The 19,651-nt window shown below is 36.3% G+C and overlaps 1 long non-coding RNA gene across 1 annotated transcript; it reads left to right on the forward strand.

Moving 5' to 3' along the window:
* Positions 1 to 1,845: 1,845 nt before the first annotated feature.
* Positions 1,846 to 18,811, forward strand: LOC134475150 (uncharacterized). The gene is made up of 3 exons (XR_010046127.1): positions 1,846 to 4,549; positions 7,579 to 7,729; positions 17,191 to 18,811. It is a non-coding gene; the product is annotated as an uncharacterized LOC134475150 (long non-coding RNA).
* The last annotated feature ends 840 nt before the right edge of the window (positions 18,812 to 19,651 follow it).

The following is a 19,651-nucleotide window of genomic DNA, read 5'->3' on the forward strand; positions in this document are numbered from 1 at the left end:
TGAGTCTCTTTTCCTTCTGCCCCTTTGTGTGCGTGATGCATCCCCTATGTTGCAGATATTTCCTCTTTTGAGGTTTTATATAAGAGATCTTCCTCTTATCATTAAAGGTTTCTAAAAATTAGCTGATTTAACTAATCAAGATCTTATTAAGTCTCCCCCAGACTCTTTAGCCAGCTCTGACTTCCATCCACTGGTTATTTTGCTGCTGCCCACTGCGAGCTAAAGAGCCTAGGCACCCAGACAAGCGACCTCACCATAAATCACTTGAGCTGCAATGGACCGTCAAAGTAGCTGAAAGCCTGCCTGGATTCAACGTTCCCACTGCAGACAGGTCCCAGCTTCAAAAGACCATTAGCCTGCGGATAAATAAACTGTCATTTCTTCCAAGGACACTTTAAAGCTTAAGATTGTCTAATATAACTGATAATTTTGTGTTCTCCTCCTTTGTAGAGACCCCAAAGAGGCCTCTGTCTAACTTAAAAATTGTTACTTGTATGATAAAACAAAGTAAATTTAAATGTTGGTTTTCTTTCTCCTTTTGGTTAACAGCTTTAATGACAGCTACAAGACCTTTGTTAATCCTCCTACTGGGCCTTGTGTTATAAACAAGTTGATAAACTATGTCAAAGTTCTTAAAAGCTTATAATTTTAAAGACACATACAAGGTTATAAACAGATGCTAAAGAGTCAATGATTTGACACACTGACTAAAATCAGTGGGGAATGTTGTACCCTAAGAAAATAGCTTTGTTATATGTGTATTATAGCAAACCTGTATAGGGGCTTACTAAATGTGTTTGTTTTATCCTTTTTCCCTAACTGATATGTTAAGGGACCTAATTGATCTGTTGAGCAACACTCTCCTCTGTAAAGAATTGCAAGAATCTCACCTAATTGATATGTTAACCATTGTTGCTCTCTACAAACTACAGAAGCTGTGCTAAAACAAGCTAACAAGGGTTGTTAATCACTGCTAGGAGCCTCTATTCTCCGCTAAAGAGCTAAAAAAACTAAAATGGCAATTAATTTACATTTGTTTAAAGTAACCTGCTTGTGTGCAGAGAGATTTGCGTGTGAGTTTAACCCTTTACCCTGACCTTGACACATTACCGCCGTTTTCTGTTCTGTATGGCGCCTTATTGCCTCCCTCTCCCCTCACCTATCTATCTAGGCCATAAAGAATTTGGGTTTCTGGTGACCTCCCCCCGACCCGGTGATGATCTGTTGTAAAATGAGCCTGCCCCAATTTTAAGAACTGCTTAGCTTAAACAAATTACCGGGTAATACTATGGCCCAAACCCCAATCGGTGCTTTCCTTTTGTTCTGTATGTATCAAATGAGTTAGATATCAGGTCTTTGTAAAACTTAAGTTCCAGCCTCTCATAACTTGTGACCCCTTCGCACTCACTAGTGAAGACAAGCTGTCCTGAGATAATTAACTCTCCACTTTCTTCTCCAAATATTGCTGCAGACGTGCCACTCTGAGATAATGTCAGTCTGCAGGATGGGAGTAATTTAAAAAACACCAGGAACTCCCTAGACTGTCAGAGCTAAATAGACAGCAATACAGTTTCCAGACTCGGGTCAACAAGTTTGATGACTCTACAGGTTTCTTTGTTTCTCTCCCCCCGCCCTTTCCTCCAGCCCCTTTTTAAAGTCCTCCCTTCAGCTTCTAGGGGACGGTCTCCAAATTGGCTCCCGGAGACTGGTCGCCAGGCCTGGAAATAAAGCCTTTGCCACTAAATTTTCGGTCTCTTGCCTCCTTGGATTTTATACCGGGGCTCAAGTTATAACATTTAAGTCATCCTAAATTTAAAACTGGATAGCTTGCCTAGAATTAAACATTATCAAGCTTGTGCCATTGTAACTTATTTAGACTATGATGGTTACTTTTCAAGTCCTTTGCACAGAGATGGCACTGAAACAGAGCAATGCTGTATCTGGCAACTCTTGAAATGACAAATTGCTAACTACAAATTGTAGTAAAATAATTTGAAGAACTCTGCCCCAGAAATGAACTGTACTTCTATTTTTATTAAAATTCGTAGTTAGCAATTCATTATTTACACAGCTGCCAGATACAGCACTGATCTGTTTCAGTGCCATTTCTGTGCAAAGGACTTGAAAAGTAACCACCATTGTCTAAATAAGTTACAATGGCACAATCTTACTGAAGTTTAATTCTAGCTAAGCTATCTAGTTCTAAATTTAGGATCACAACATGTGTAGGCATTTACTAACATATCTTTCCATCTTCATTTGGATGCCCCGTTTCATTAGAAATATAACTTTTCCCAAGCTTGGAGTCATATTTTATCTTTCCATCAAATAGCTAAATTTGAAAAGTAAGGAAAACATCAAAAGAAAGTGTTTCTAAGGATTGACATGTTCATTTGCAAGGAATCTGTGTTTCTGGTAATACTCGGATCTTGCTTAAAAACAAAAATCAGTGTACACAACATGAACCTGCAGAGAACTCTGACCTGTCAGAAATATGTTTCTGGTCCTGCTTTTAAGAGCTGCTCTTTGCCACTGGGCATTCAGAAAGTAAAATACTCACACAAGGCATTTGTTTAAAATGTTTCCTACTGAGCCCACATTAGAATTGCTTTAGGCCTTTGGCCTTATTTTGAGAAACATTTTCTTCCCATTATTCTTTGGTCCTCCACTTAAATAATAGAAATGTTATTAATGCTATAAGCAGCAATTTACAACCTTATGAATGCTTCTGAACAAATTTTAAACACATGACTCTTATAGATCATCTTCTCTGTTGCCCCAGTAAAGCCTTATCATTTGCACCAATGATTTATGCACAAAAGCAGAATTTTTCTTCAATGAAGTCAAACTTTATTCAGGGTGTTATGTGGTTTTTAAAATTTTTACGTAGTAAGATTTACTCTGTGTATTTTATGGGGAATTTCATTTCAAAAATTTTAACTATTCTATTTTTTTTTTTTGCAATCTTTTAGTGTAATGGCATTTATTATAAAAAGTCTTCTCAAAATGTTTACCAGGAAAATAAGGCAGTTTACAATCAGAATAGTTGACCTTTTGATATTCTAAGTCATAATTTACTTTGCATAAGCCTGCGATCGGTTCTCTTTATTCATATTCAGCCTGAATTCAATTTCAAGTACCTGCTTCAGTAATGCTACAGTTACTTTATACATTTGTTTTGTCATGCAGCATGCAGCCTTGGTGGTCATGATACAACCTGTATTTGTGTACCACTTTTTTTCTCATGTTAAAAACCTTTAATTACAACATGTAATTCAAATCACAGCCATGAAAAGATTTTGCAGCCATATTGTAAAACCGCCATGGTGATCATACTGCATTTTCACTAGTTTCAATCTGGAGTAAACCTAAAGTGAAATCTGCCAGCTCCAAACCAAGACTCATGGTGACTTTCAATTGCTTTCTGCTTCACTCTTCACTCGCTGAAGATCTGCTGTATTGGACTGCTTTAAGTAATGAACAACGTGTGGATGCAATAACAACTGGACATGGTTGTATATAATATGAATCTTAAAAATTCAATACATCGTGTGTTGTAATAGACATACTTAATTCACTCATGTGAAGTAAACATTCTCTGAATTTTGGGGCCTGCAATCTTTTGTTGCTTCTGTGTGAACCATCATGGTTCCTAACTGCCGTTATGTTTTGGCCACAACTGTCTCCTAAGTCTTCAATTAATACTTGATTTAATGGAAACTCTGTGAAGCCCAGCCTCCAAGGGATTGTAACTTGGGTGAAAAATTCATGGGATAAAGTCACTGACAGCTGTGTTTCCTATGCCCTGTGAGCAGGCTACATGGATGAGATGTGCACATTTTAAGAGAGCTCTACTGCTGGACCTGAGAGGCTGGGGCCAATATTTCCATAGAAATGGAATTTCAAGACATTCAGTCCATAATGTGGGGTTTGGAGAACTATAATAGTGTTCTAGAAAAAGGTGACAAGACTGTATTTGAACAAATACGGATTTTTGTATATGAAAAAAATAAGATTACCCTGAAAAATAAGTCCTGGTGCATCTTTTGGAGCAAAATTTAAAGTAAGAGCTGGTCTTATTTTCAGGGAATAATATTTTTGAACTCTAGTTCACCCAACAGGGTCATCATGGGCAGCTGAGTTACTGCACCTGAATGAATAATATTTTCATGGTATGAGATGACCCAAGATAGCTTGGGCAGGGCATATGAATGAGTACCCTCTACAGTGGTCAAGCAAATGGCAGACGTGCAGGCCCTTTAACATCTGCTTTCTGCCACCTTCTCTCTTCCAATAGTCATGACTGATGTCTGAGTGTTCACTGTGGGAGCAGCACTTTGGGTGCAGTAACTCAGCTGTCTATGGTGACCCTATTGGTGAGCTAGAGTTTGATTCTTTTGTCCCTCAAAGGCCACCAGCTTGGTGCTACTAGGAGGTGGTGGAGCCCTCAGGAGTTGGAATCTAGTGAAAGGTCTCCAGTCACTGGGCAGAACCCCCTGAAGGGGACAGCAGGATCTCACGCCCTTCTTCTTCTCTTCCCAGCCATGAGGTGAGTAGCTTTGTTCTGCTATGTGTCACCCCACACCCTGGCCCATGATATGCTGCCAGCAGCCTATGCCAGTGGGCCAACCGGTCACAGAGTAGAACTTCCAGAATTGAACCACAATAAACATTTTGTCTTTATAAGTTGATTACTTCAAGTATTTGTTACAGTAGTAGAAAACTGAATACCAGAGTGGAGCTGTGCTATACACTATATTTCAGAGGGGAATTAACTAGAGGAACAGAGATACCAGGAGACTGACATAAATCAAATGCCTTCACGTAGAAACACAACAGGTGCTCAATGCTGAGGCTATACCGTGACTTCCGACTTCAGTGTTCCTTTGCCCAGCCCTGGGTGTTTTATGTTTTGCTTATTATATGAAGGATTTTTAAATGATTTTCATGTATAAGTGGTCCATATTTATTGTGTTATATATTTCTCAGATTACTTCTATGGAGCATGGGCTCCCCAGCTTCCAAGCCTGGGAGTCACACCAACAGCACTCCTGAGTCTCCACAGCAGATAGAAACTGTCAGTTGCCATAATTACATGATTCAATGTCTAATGATAAGTTTCTTCCTATATGCCAACAGGAAATATATATACACATACATGTATGTAATTTATACACATTCAGAGGCATTCATAGAAACCTGTTCACACAGAGACAAAGCAGATATATATCTACTATACAGAAATTTATTAGAGAAATCCCTGATTAACATGGCTAGGATAGAGAACAGGGCACCCTCATTAGAAAAAAAGAGAACTGACCATGAGTGCATGGTGATATCAAAGAAAAACAAGCTTCCCTGTGGTAAGCTCCTAGAATTTTGAAGTTATTACAGAAGATAGTGCATTCTGATCAAACTGTCAAAGCAACTACAGAAATATACCTGTCGGGAAATACCACTCAGGAAAAATGCATATAAATTTTATTAATATAAATTTATAATTATAATATTTAATAATAATAATTACTTGATTCATAGTAAATGAAAGAAATATGTTTCTCTTACTCTTAAAATTTCATGTGTTCATTGTAAAATTCAAGTGTGAGTTATTTGATAATGTGAATTTAAAGAAAGTTGAATATCCAAAATAAAAAGAGAAGTAATTTTGTTGTTAAATAAAAATGAACTACAGTTGATATGAGATTATTTTATGTTAAAAGGGCTTATCTAGTTTACATGTGTTTCATGGAAGATCTTTTAAATTTTGTAAAAAGTTTGTTCAGGATTCGTATAAAGCAAATGCTATTATAAAATTGTTTTGACTTGGGGGAGTGTGGGGAGGGGAAGATAAATGCCTGTGTGTAGCTGCAGTAGAAAATGTGACCCCCACCACCCCCAAGCCAGTAACTTCAGTCTCTTAGTCACCCTGGTAATAGTTCCTGTTGCAGTTCTGATTGCTTCTATCCACTAGAAACAGCTGGCTACTGTAATGCACAGCTGGCCACTGTGGGGCATACTGTAAGAACCAAAGACAGCCAAGTACTCTGTGTTTGGACTTTCCCTTTGCAATCCCATAAAATCCTCTCTCCTTGAGCCTTCGGGGTCTGATACTCTCGGAATGATCCTGATCAGTGCTCGGCCATGTAGAATAAATCTGCCTCCAAATCCTAGGTGTCCTTTTGGTGTTTCTGCTTAATGTTGCACAACTCATCTCAGAAACAATTTGCAAATATATCTTTCAAATTATTAATATTAGTTTTTTAAATATTTTCCTGAAACATCATCTTAGATTATATAATCTAAGTTAGTATTCATTTTACAAAAAGAAAGTAAAAATATGTTCAAATTCATATTGGCAGAGATTTAAGTTTTCTTTACAAGAAATTATTTTTTCTAAATTTCTAATGTTTAGCAAATTAATGTTAATTTTAGATATTATACTGAATATTATACATGATATAAGAAATATATAGATTATATATAATAGATTATTATGCAATCATAATAATATATAAATGTAGATTATTATATATAATCATAAACTGAAAAATTGATTTTGCTAATCTGAGAACTTTACAGATAAATATTTCTGGAAATTTCTCTCATTTAAAGGGATTATTTTGAAATTTGATATATTTATATGAGCAATAGAACTGCACTGAAAACTTTGATGCACTAATTTTATCATATTATTGTCTGACCATACTCATATAAAATAATTATTATGGTGCAATAAAAAGTCATTTAGTCAGTAATATTACAACATTCCCTTATGAATATATTTTATGTATATTTGTGCTACATAAAATCATATAAATTTATTTTCCAGATCTATGTCACCCATCTCTTATCATTTTAAGAAGTTCAGATCTATGCTGTCTCCATTCAACTTCTTTATACAACCTCAGAAGTTAGCCTACCTTCACCAAAAAAGTGAAAGGAAATTGAATAAACATTACTGTACGTCATATTATCAGAGGTGTAGACATATAATTAAAGTATTGGAAATTACCTTGTAAAATAGTTCTAGCATTTTTTAAGTTTAGAATCTTTAAAATTGTGTTTTGGAAATATTACTTCACTTTTTTCTGTGTTCGACAAATATATATCATAAGATAGGCCCAATGTTTCCCATATTTATCTCTGGTGCTTTCATTTTTATTTCCATTGAACTGGAATATTTGTTTTAAAACACTACATTTATTTTAGCTGCATTGTACACCCACTAAATAAGTGCATGTGATAGGACAGTGGTAAACACTAGGGTTTGGACTTCTATGCATTTCTCCAGGATGATATTCAATACATTCCAGTTGAAGGGAAAACTTCTGGAAAGTTCAGACCTACATGCCAGAAAGTAATAGTGTAAGAATTCTCACCAGTGAATCTTTGGCAGATAATGCAACCCAACATAACAAGGACAGAGACCTGCTAGAAATTTATGCCTTAAAAGACCCCCAAAGTCAGTGAAGAAAAACATTTGTTTGCTTTTTACTTCACTGATACATGTTTCAAATTTGTACCCATATATGATGTATTTTAATTCTTCTTTACCCAATCCTCTGTTCTCTGTTCAAGAGAGAACAGGCCCAGCTGCAGGCGTGCATGCCAGTGCAGGCGGCACCAGCAAGAACAGACTGGGAAACGGGTGCGCACTCCTGCAGGCAGGACCTGTGGCGGGAGCAGGCTGAAGCAGGAGGGAGAATATGAAGCAGCCGCTGGTCATCAGGTGAGCATTATTACGTCCTACCACAGACAGGAAGAACAGAAGTGGGTGGGAGCATTTTATATCAAAGAGCTCTAGGAGAAAGCAGGAAACAAAAGACCTGCCCCAGTTCCTACACCCAGAAGCCAAGGTCATGCTCATAGGCTGCCGCACAAGCCCCACTTGAATGGAGTGCGCATTGCTGGATTCTGACTTGGAAACTGCCAGAGAACTATGGACACGAGGGCAATTTTCCTACTTTTATTTTCTTCTGTCTGGCTGTTTGTTCTCTGGTTGGTTTTGCCTGTTTTGTTTGTGGCTGTGTTACTTTGCCTTTATTTTGTCTTTTTCTTTTCTTTCAGCTTTCCTTTTTTTTTTTTCACCATGTTTTTTTTTTTTTTTCTATTCATCTTATTTCTCTTTTCCTCAACTATCTCCTGATTTGGTAGCTTCATACGAATGAATATTGTTTCTTGTCTTTCTGGTTTACTTCAATACCCCTTCACTTGCAGTTTCATTTTCTTGTCTCCTGTGTCCTCCAGTTTCCCAAAATTTCAATTATTATCCTTAAACCCCAGCCTTGCTTCTACTCTATTTGAATGTTTTCATCTCTCTGTCTTGTCCTTTATCTCTGTAAATTCTTCTCTCTTCCCACACAAGGTAAAATCACTCCATTTAGGGGGAAATCATTGCATACAAGTTCCTGATATATATTGCATTTTGTCATATAACTGTAAACTTTGCTCCTTGTTAAAGGTATCAGGTTGACAGTTACAGTTTTTCAGTAGATAGCCTGTACTTGATGCTACTATTATTGACAACTGTACTACGTTAGGCAGGATTTCATATATGTTATGTTTTTGTCCCTTGTATGATATTAAGGTGATTGTATGAGATCACAGTCACATTCATTGTTCAGGACCAAAGGATTGGGTGCCAAGCCAAATAGATAACAATTTTTCATCCTTAATCAATTGGGAAAATAGGTTTTTGGGATAGACAAAAGACATTTCCTAGGGAGTCCTAAATATTACTGATAAAGATGCCTACCATAAGAAATCAGCAAGCAAAACACAGAAAACAAAATAAAGTAAAAGGAGAAGATGAAAATATGCAGAAGCAAAATGCAACCCCAGACCCCCCAGTCCACCCATGACAAGCCCAGAGCACAGTGAGATAAAGAAAATCAAAAGCGAAGCATTGAAATTTTCCAAAATGATAGCAAAAGAGTGAAAAAAAATGGAAGAGATCATAGAAAAAATCTCTCAAGTACACAGATAAATGGTGATCAAAATGAAAGACATTAAAGCAGACACAGATTTTTAAAAAGGACAGGACTTTGGAAACTGTGAATGCCCAATGTAGAAAAGAAATGGAATCCTTGAAACATAATCAAATAGCAATTCAGATTGAAATCACCGCTGAAAGTATACACAACAGATCAAAAATCTCTAAGGATGGAATATCAGATCTAGAGTACAGGATTGGGGCTAGTGACTATGAAAAGAAAGATTCCTTAAAAATTTTAAGAGATCATAAAAAATCCAATATTTGCTAGAGGAAGCAAAGAAGACCATCATAAGTTTGAATGGAATCAATGAAAAAGCTGGAGATGACACAAAGGCCATAAAAGTTTTCTTCACAGAATTAATGGAAGAAAACTTCCCAAACAGGATAAAGAATTTGACATGTACATAAAATGGAGTTTATAGAACTCCACACATCCAGGACGAAAGGTATGTCTATAAACCTATCTTCCTCAGGATAGTATGTATAAGCATCCATGTGTTTTGAGTAGATGACTACAGTGGCAAAGTAGGCATAGTAACTAGGACAAGTAAGATATTTTCACTGAAAAATCATATCTAAATTTAGCTAATCTGGAGTTCTAAAATCTTAACTCTGGACATATGTAAAAACACTAATAAGATTATCTACTGAGTTAAACAGACATATTTTCTTGTTCGCTATTAAGGCTTTCAAAAAACCTGCTATATTAGAATATAATTAGGGTTCAAATTTTAACATAGAGACATATGCTTATGTTTATACATATGAATACAGAAAGATATACACATATGTGTATATACACCCATATACATGGATATATAAAACTACTCACCTAAAACAGTAATCCAAGTAAGACCTTAGTACTAGTTTTAAAACCAAACTATTAAACACAGGAAAGAAATACAAGAGAATTATCAGTTCAGTGCCTGTCCTTGTTATTCTTATGAGTGTTGGGTACCTGAGAGTGAATTTATTTGCTGAAATCGTCCTTGATGCCTGCACATAATGGCAGATTATCATTTTTTCCTAGGTGACATGAACAACAATCTTTACACCTCTTCTGCTCTAAACTTTCTTTAGTATAATTGTAATATGAATAACTCATATTTATGGATTGTGTTGAAGAGGAAAGCTTTTAACCAGGCAATTATAAAGCTAAAAATATAAAATTTCCCTATTCATCAATATTTCTTATATAATGCAACAGAAGCAACGTCAGGACCCAGGACTCCTTGGATTAAGTCTAATAGGATAGAAACCAGCATAGTTGTCAATGTTGAGTTACATAGTTACTATATTATACATTAAAATTGATTATAAATAAAATGAATAATTGCAAAAAATAGATGAGATAGTCTAACAAATGAAGCAGAAGACACATTGTTGGGAAAAAAAACAGATGTGCAATCAGAATGAAATGGTAATAAAAGAGAAACAGTCATCATACAATGTAAAATAGAGTATAGGAAGAAAGGCAGTAGCTTTTATGCATTTTTGGTAGGATATCCCAGTGAGAGGATACACTGGTATGTGTGTTACAAATAAAACAGAAATTTGCAAAAGTTTAATGCTGAGTTTTAAGATGAAATGATAAAGTAGGAAGAGTTATGTAGCACCTACATTTATTTTAGACACACATGTTAACTTACTGTATTTGTAAAATTCTATAAACTATTTTTACATGTGTTTAGACCCTCATATTTATACATATAGTAAAACTATAAAAATGAAACAAATAATTAGAAGTTCAAAGTTTAAGAAATGTCTTTGTCTCAGGTGGAAAGATTATACTCTGGCAGTATTAAATATTTCTAGATTCATTTAAACATTTTGCAATGCACAAATGTATTGAAACATCACAAAGCACCACATTACAATGCACAACTTTTATTTTTTGTTCATCAGTTAAAATTAATTTACAAATTTACACTTTTTAAATAGTCATGTAAGTTATAGCAAAGTGTTTTGCCAATTTAGTCACAGATGTAGGTACATACATTTCAGTATGGTTAGTAATTTTATTTGCACCTATTAAATAATTCATACTTTCCAATTAAATAAAACCATTCCAAAATTTACATATTAATAAAAGTATATTGAGTAACAAAAGTACAATTTCCTGCAGTCACTTAAATTTTTCTCTAGTTATCAAATAAGCTGACATGAACAATACTATATTGTGACTTTCAAAATGACCTTCATTGATTATTTTCATATAACACAGCCAAAAGTTTATGAAAAATTTTCTCTAGGGAAGTTAACTTCTCAATTCATATTGCCAATGAATGTGCTTTGGCAGAAAATTTGCCAAAAATGACATTTACTTTTCGGGAAATTATGATATCACTTAATAGAATCTTGGAGTATATAGCACTCAGACAACTGTCAAATCGGTCCTCGGCCTTGAGAGATCTGAATGTTCATTAGCAGAAGGGTTATATATTAACTGAAACTTAGCTATTCATTTCAAGATGCTGAATTAAGTATAGAGAGAATGATGAATCATTCTTATTAAAGGTGGCACAATGTTCAAGGTAATATGAATGCTACAAGCCCATAGCTACCTAAATCATTTTGCCAAATAACTGGATTTAAAAATGGTTTACAATTTTGTGAGATACCAATTTCTCTTTTGGAGTTCAGACACCTTTTCAAGAATTAGATCCTTCAATACAAGTATATCTAAAATTTAAGAAACTCTTAGAAAAGAAAGTTAGTTAAATTCATTCTTATATCTTTCCAAGTGAAAGGAAACAGCTAAACAGTAATTTAAAATATGTTGCAAAATATTTCAGTATAAGAATCAGGACATTAATAATCCTACTAAATTTTAGAAATAAGGTTTTTGCTTTTTACTATAATGTTAACTTTGGCAAGGTTTGGGAGGCCTGATTTTTCTGTATTCACATATATAACATACCAAATTGCTAAGCAGTCTATTTGAGATGAAAAAAAAAGTAATATTCATAATGTCAAGAAGAAATACTTAATTACTACATTTTTACTGCTTTCTTAATACGTTACTTGTATTTGGAACATCAGTTACCTCAATTGGCAAATATGTAATTGTGACTTTTGGTTTGTTTTTCCCTCGCTTTTAGAAAGAATATATTTTTCAAAAGTAGCCATAGTATTTGTTTGTTTTTATAATCAATCCATATTATATCAAAATAATACATTTCAATAAATACTGGTGGGATAAGTGATTTAATGAATGAATGAAACAAGACACAGCTAGCTCCTATAATTAATGTTATTTTGTTATGCAAATATATTAGAAGAAATGAGACACAATATGACAAATAGTTGAAAGGTAAAGAAAATAGACTTTAAATTCTGGGAGAGTGGGGTTATGAGTGTGAATAATTCTTAGTAATTTCATGGCATTGGAATCCATAGAAAGCTTATGCACAGAGCTTTAAAATAAAATTAAAACAGAACCACCAATTGATATTGGAACTTGAACGTTGAAAATAATATCAACCGTTTTGCTAGATCTAAAATTTCCCAGAAAGTCTCATGTGTTCAAACTTTGTGTTTTGAAAGGTGCCTGGATCATCAGGGCACTACACCCATCAAGGGATTCACCAACTGTGAATTTAGCAGTTGAGTGTGCTCTTTAGAGTCTGGCTAGAGGCAGGTACCTGGGCCTTGACCTGGAGGCAACTAGGACTGTCTGGTCCCTATTCACTGTGTGAATTCTGACCACCGTAACATGAGCTGATTTCCTCCCATTGTTAGGGCCGACACCGCAGGGAAAGAGACCCCAAGGACTCAACTCTTGGTGAGGGAAAAAAGTTTATTTCCATGCGCATGGGGTCCCCCAGGCAAACAAGTGCGGAGGGCCCCGAAGGGGAATTGTGTAGGGTTTTTAAGGGCGCAGGGAGGCAAGCGAATTTACAGAAGCAGATTGTATTGGTTAATTTTGAGCAGCATAGGATTTGGCAGAAATTGATTGGAGGGGTTTGGGGTTGAGTAACCATGGAGACTGGGGGTCCTAGCCCAGTCACTATGTGCCCAGAACAGAACAGTTACTTGTCTTACTTATCTCGTTGAGACAGAACAACCTTGCAGGTGCATTCTTTCTTTTTTTTCTCTGCTCTGATAGCTCTGGGGAGTTAGGCATTTCTTTCTGCTCTGCTCTGATAGCTCTGGGGAGTTAGGGAGTTAACCCTTTTATTCCCCCACTCTGGGGAGTTAGGGAGTGAAACATTCTTTGCTGCTTTTTATAACTCGGGGAGGGGGTTATAGCAGGGGGGTCAACTCTCACACCATCAGGCCTTTCCATCATGCCATTTCTCTCTTGCAGACAGTGAAATGTTAGCCTCAATAAATCTTTTGTCCTTAAGGTTCTGGGTATTGAATATTTTGTCCCTGCAAGAAAGAAAGTCACCAAAATAGATTTTTATAAACAAAGCGGGATCGTTTCTGTAAATGTATCTGACTTACTGGCTTCCACTTGTTTGGAAGACATTCTTGGGAGTAGTTTGAAAATCTGGCAGAAAAATCTAGAATACTGTTTGCCAAGGTAGGTGTGAAATTCTGATCAGAGCTTGAAGAACAGAATACTGATAGAAATGCATACAGTAAAGCTAGTCTCAGGAAGTTTCAGTTAGGAATACGAACTCCATTGGCTGTTGGACTCCTGATCATCGGTGTCATACTCTGGCAAAAAATCAAATGAAATCTTTATCTAAAGCATGAGACTGTGCAGAAGGTTAAGATTAAGTATGATGGATTTAGAAGGCTGAGGAAATTTCAAGGCGGCCCAATAGTTCATCTATAGTTAGGGATGCTTGCTGTTTCTAGCAAGATGTATTATGAAAATGAGAAAAAAAAATGACAGTTAAATTATTTTTAAAATTTGCAGTTTCATCAGAAATATAGCATGGGAAAGTTGGCAGAAAGGAGAGCACAGATGTTTAAAAGAGCCAAATTCTTTGCATCAGGAAAATAGGGAAATTATATGAGGAACATTTCATAAATTAAGCATACTTTACCCATCAGAAGACTAAAAGTCCAAAAATGAAAGAGTTTGATTTGGAACTAGAGCCCTGGAGAGCCAAGTTCATTCAGTGCTATCCAGGAAAGCATTTCCTGTAGTTTAGGCATCAGATGTCTTTGTATCCGTGATCCAAGAGAAGCTGGAAACTGGTAGATCTGACCACAGACCTCCGCATTTTCCACATGGTGCTGGTTTTATGGGAAAGAAGAAGGTAAGAGCTGTGTGTCTTCTACCCAGATTTCACAAGATGGTAGGTCAAGCAGGGTGGCCCTGAAAGTAATGCTTTAAGCTGTAAAGAAGAAGCCAAAAGTGTAATGGAGGCTTGAGGAAGCTGAAGATGCCGAGTCTGAGGAACACCTAGTCAGAAAAGCTGCAGGTAGTTAGCAGAACCACCCCAATAAAGGCCAGGGGGGCTTCAATAGGCAAATTCACATGGACCGGGTTTCACAAAAACTTTGGTTCTCATATGTTTCACAACTTTCCCTGAGTGCTGGACACAGTGCTCTAGAATTTAATGCTCACTATGCTGGGCTCCATTCTCACTTTGATCCAGTCTACATAACTCTCTGTATCTTATTTCAGTCTTTTGGAATAGAAGGTTTATGATGTGCCATTATATGTTGGTAGTATTTTAAATATTTTTAACAGTGGCTCATGGCTAAGAGTATGCCTTCAGTCTCAAAGGAAATTTTAGACTAGGACTTTTCCTAAAAGTAGTTCTTGAACTTTTAAAACCCTGGTGAGTTTTGGTGATTTGGTAAGTATATTTTACACTGAGATGATAAATCTTTTCAGGACCAGAACAGAATTGTAAGATTTACTTAAAACCTCCCCTAAATCTCAGGTGGGATAGTGAAGGTGAGTAGACCATGGCATCACTATGTTCATCACTGAATTCATCCTCTAATGAGTTTAGCAACTGCATGTGCTGTTAGAAGTGTAACCTGGCTAGGAGCAGGATTATGTGGGCATAAACTGAAAAGTACCATCATTCTCTGGCTTTTCTTTGCATTTTCTCCCTTTTGGTTACCATGACATGAGAAGCCTTTTCTTCCCAGGTCCTCCACCACCAGGCCTTTGTCTCAGAGCCAGTCAGCATGAACCAAAAGAGTAAGTGTTCTGCTCTTCAAATTGCAAATGTCAGGTGTTTCACCCCTGTGAACAGAAAAGAAACTAAAACACCAAAAATGTTTTCAAGGAGGAAAATCAAGATAACATTTCGCTTAATAATAATAAATAGCAAGAACTACAATAGTAGTTGTATAATTAATAATACTAGTTCTATAATATTGGTTGTTGGAGTGTTTCAGCCTATTCTTAACATGCATTTCAGTTTATTGATAACATCACCTAGTTATTCTATATGGAAAACTGTCTCATCTGATTCTTTGCTTTTGAGTCACCGAAACTATCTCAGAACTCCATTTTATTATTTACAAACTATTTATATTCAAATTTCTCCCTTTGAGAAACACTGAAATTAGAGTCAATGGGACTGAAAGCTGTAATTGATTAAATATGATATTGCACTCTAAAATTCAATTACAGAAACCCTAAACCCAGAGCACCTCTGGGGGGTGCTCACTCACCCTTTTTGTGTTGCCACATTGTTCAAGAATACAGAGCACACATGAAGGAAGCTAGAAAAGGGAGTTAATTTGTCAAAACCTGCAGTCCTTGACTGCAGAAAAGGATTTTTATGGATTTAAAAATGAAACCAAACTGCTCCCTAAGTCTCAAAGAAAAAAATAAAAGAAAGCAGAGGCAGGTTTCCCTGAGAAGTCCACCTTGACCCCTCCTCAGCTGCCAGAGTCCCTGCCAGCACCTACAGCATCACTCCCCACTCCCAACTCACCTCCTTCCAGCCCTGCACCAGTTCCAGTCAGCCGCTGCCCACACTCAGCCACAGAGGTCCTCTCTCCAGAGCCTTCTGTTTCCTACACTGATCAGATAGCATCATTTAATGCTTACCCACAACAGCTGCAGCAATTCCTTCTGAGTTCTACATTTTGACCTAGAAATATAGGGCTGTGAGCCCTGATGAATGAGTTACCATGATATTTCCCAAAGGTCACTTTACCTTAGAAATAGCCCGATCAAGAACATCTCAGACATCAAAAAGGGACACAAAAGCTAATCAACTACCATCACCCAGAAACCTGATTAAAGCATATGATGTCCATAAGAAAATTCAGCCTGATAGACAGTCACACCCTCTGGTTTCAGGCTATTGACACCAGAAAAATGTTCGTTCCATATGCAAGACAAAGAAACCTGACTCTCCAGCCCCCCTCAGCCTGAACCTCTTCTCTCCATGCTGGGGCTGGATAAAGAGGACAAACTGAGCTCTATCAAATTGGGCCCCTGAGAACCTGCAGTCACTGTAGAAGTTGGGACAAACCTGTGCCTCCTGATAGACAATAGAACAGAACCCTCTTACCCTCCGAAGTTCCCTCTGTCAAAAGTTACCATTTGGGGCAACTGGGACACTTATCTCTCACTCTTTCTGTGAGGCACTAACTTACAGCTTGGAAGGACACCTCACCAACATCAGTTCCTGTCTGAGAAGAGGCTTGCTCTTCAAATTAGAAGGGACCATCCCTTTTACACCTAGTCAGTCAGCCTCCCTGTCACTTGATCCCTGAGAGGAACACAATGCCTGCATGAGAAAATAACTGCTGTACTATAGTACAGCAATAGTACAATAGTACAATAGTACAGCCATCACTTTGCACTCTGTGTTTCCCAACCCATACACTTTACTTGCACTGCCCTAGTTCACTTGGACTCAATTGTCCTATGGAATTAAGGACTCTCCCATTACTTGGGGGGCTGGGGAGCCTGAGGACAGATTTGGGCAAGCCACCAACACCTTTCCTCTGAGACAGCCTATTTCTCTGTTTCCTTCAGCTCTGTTATGGTCTCCTGGGCAAACACTGTAGACTGTCAAATTGCTAAAATAGGCCTCTCCTGTGTGTAAGGCCCAGTCGGAATCTCTGAGCTAACAATGCTACAGCAGTTGGCCTCCATATGCACTGCCTCAGACTTCTGCCACCTGCTGTCTGCTGGCATAGCTGTCAGGACCTAAAGAATATCTCCTGCCTTTGATTTGCTCCTGTCAGCCAGTTCATGTTTGTTTTAAAATGGAAAGACCCACCCAGCATCAAAAATTATGTGTCCTCTTTTTCAGAAGCCCTCACAGATGACCTTGTTGATTTCCCATCACAACGTATTGCAGCACTTCTGACTGATGACTTCCAAGCTGCCTGCTGGAAAGACTGAAAAGCTCTGCACAATGTCTTGCACAAACTGACTACAAGAAAAAAATCCACAAATTTCTTAGAGCTTCTGCATCCTATAAAATGTGGACCCTTGAGTTCACTTAAACAATGATGCTTACTCAGGGCTGCCTACTCCTTTTTTATCTTCATGCTCTAATAGCTGCTGTCCTTGCGATTAAGAAACCTGACAAGCTCATCTTAGTCCAAGCCCTCACTGTCCAGGTGCCTCATGCTGTACTGGACATCCCAGTCCTGACATGTGTCTGCCCACCACGCTTGGCCCACCAGATTGTGCCTAAAATCTGACTCCCCCTGATGGATGCTGAGGAGACCCTACTTATGAATGAATGCAAGTGGCTCTGTCACGACAAGTTAGAGATGCTGTAGTCACCTTGGATGAAGTTATTTTGGCCAAAACTCTCCTACTACTGCTTCCTGCTGCTGTTTGGAAACCTGCTACCAAAATATTACATGAAACTCCATTAGAATGTACAATCTTATGTCTTATTGTATCCTCTAAAATAAATTTCACAAAGTGAATGAAACATAATGAAGAAATGTTCAGATAAAACAGAAAATAAAATGAAATAGTGTTTAAACTGTTTACTTCGTTATACACAGTTGTGCCTCTGCTTTGTACATAAGACACACAGACGCTTTGCTTTTCCTATTCTCACAGGCATTTTCACATCTTGAAAACATGGTTCTGTTTGCATGCCTGCCTCCCAATCCTTCTTACCTTTTTGGACCACGGAAATCTAATTGAAATATTCTCATCCCTCATTTCAGTGTTTTATTTTTGCATACTCTGTACTAAATTGTCTGACTGCAAATCCATTCTTTGCTGTGGCCTGTGTCGCATCCTCTTATTCTTGCTGATAAGTATTCAATTAATGCATAGGAATGAATAATATTGAACTGTTCTTACTGATATTTTTAGTTATCAAAATCGTTTAAATACATTAAAATACATATCAAAACCTTCATTCTTTGAAAACTAGTTTTATAACACCTTTGTTGTGTTTTTCATGTGCTGTTAGCTTTATGAGCAAATTCATAAGCAATAATGTTTGTGTTACAGTGTCTGCAGTGGTGGGAAAACTGACAGCAAATCGTGAAAGACTCCTTCCATCACACACTTGCATTTCACAATGAGCAACTGAAACGGTTAATATTCGGAACTGTAATTACAGGATTATTAGCTAGAAGTAAAGTAAACCTTGATTAAAAGAAGCTTGGACTATGTATTCCTCTAATGATTCTCCCACCTATAATATACAGGGGCTACAACTGTGTCAGTTCTTGCCAACATATTACAGGGACATAATTACATTGGCTTGTAGCTGTTATAGTGCATGTGAATGGATCTGTTTGGGAGTCTAATTTGCAGTTCCTTTATGCTTAATAATATTGAGCATATTTTTATGTCCGTATTTCCTTTATGACTGATAGTACTGAGCATATTTTATGCACAATTTCTGTACATGGTCCTAATTAGGCTGGTTTATATGAGTTTTTTTTTCTGTAGTTTTGAAGGAGTATGTTATATTTGAAGAAAAAATTCTTCAATGGTTATAAAACTTGCAAATATTTTTAATGTATTATTTTCATAGTTTATATATGTTTATACTATCATATATGTTTATATATGTTTATATATGTTTATATATGTTTATACTATCATATATGTTAGGTATATATGTTTATATATGTTTATACTATCATATATGTTAGGTATAAACTATATGTTTATACCTAACATAGGTATGTATTTTAAACAAATACATTTTATATGGATGATTTGAATTTATTTTTAAAATGATTATTGCTTACTAGATACCACAAAATTAAAATCATGTTTTTTATTATAAAATATTTGTATTACTTTTACATTTATTTATATTTTAAATTATTTGCAATGTGCAGAATTAGAAAGGTATCCTTTCATTTTTCTGGTAAAAATGTTTGTCAATTTCAGTTATTTAAAAGATTACCTTAAGTAACTTAAATTGGGAAGATGGCATCAATTAAATAATACATAAAAATGCAAAGAAACATTTTGATATAGAACTAATTTTGCACTATTTTAAAACTTTCTATTGATATATTAGTTTTATACCAGTACCAACATTCTACTGATCATATTACCTTTACAGAAAAACTAGATAACAGTTTTTAAAAATGTCTTTCAATTTTGTCTATCTTGCATCTTTGACACTGATATTATAATAAATATTTAGAAACTATCTGGGTAGTTTATTAAAATTTCATATATTTTTAATGAAACTGAATTAATTTATGTCTATTTAAAATAAAGTGCTGCACATGATACTTTTGAATACAGAAAATATCCATATTAAAAATTAGATA

The sequence above is a fragment of the Cavia porcellus genome, unplaced genomic scaffold (assembly GCF_034190915.1).
Source record: "Cavia porcellus strain 051 isolate PalLab524CR breed Dunkin Hartley unplaced genomic scaffold, mCavPor4.1 scaffold_155, whole genome shotgun sequence".
Classification (NCBI taxonomy): domain Eukaryota; kingdom Metazoa; phylum Chordata; class Mammalia; order Rodentia; family Caviidae; genus Cavia; species Cavia porcellus.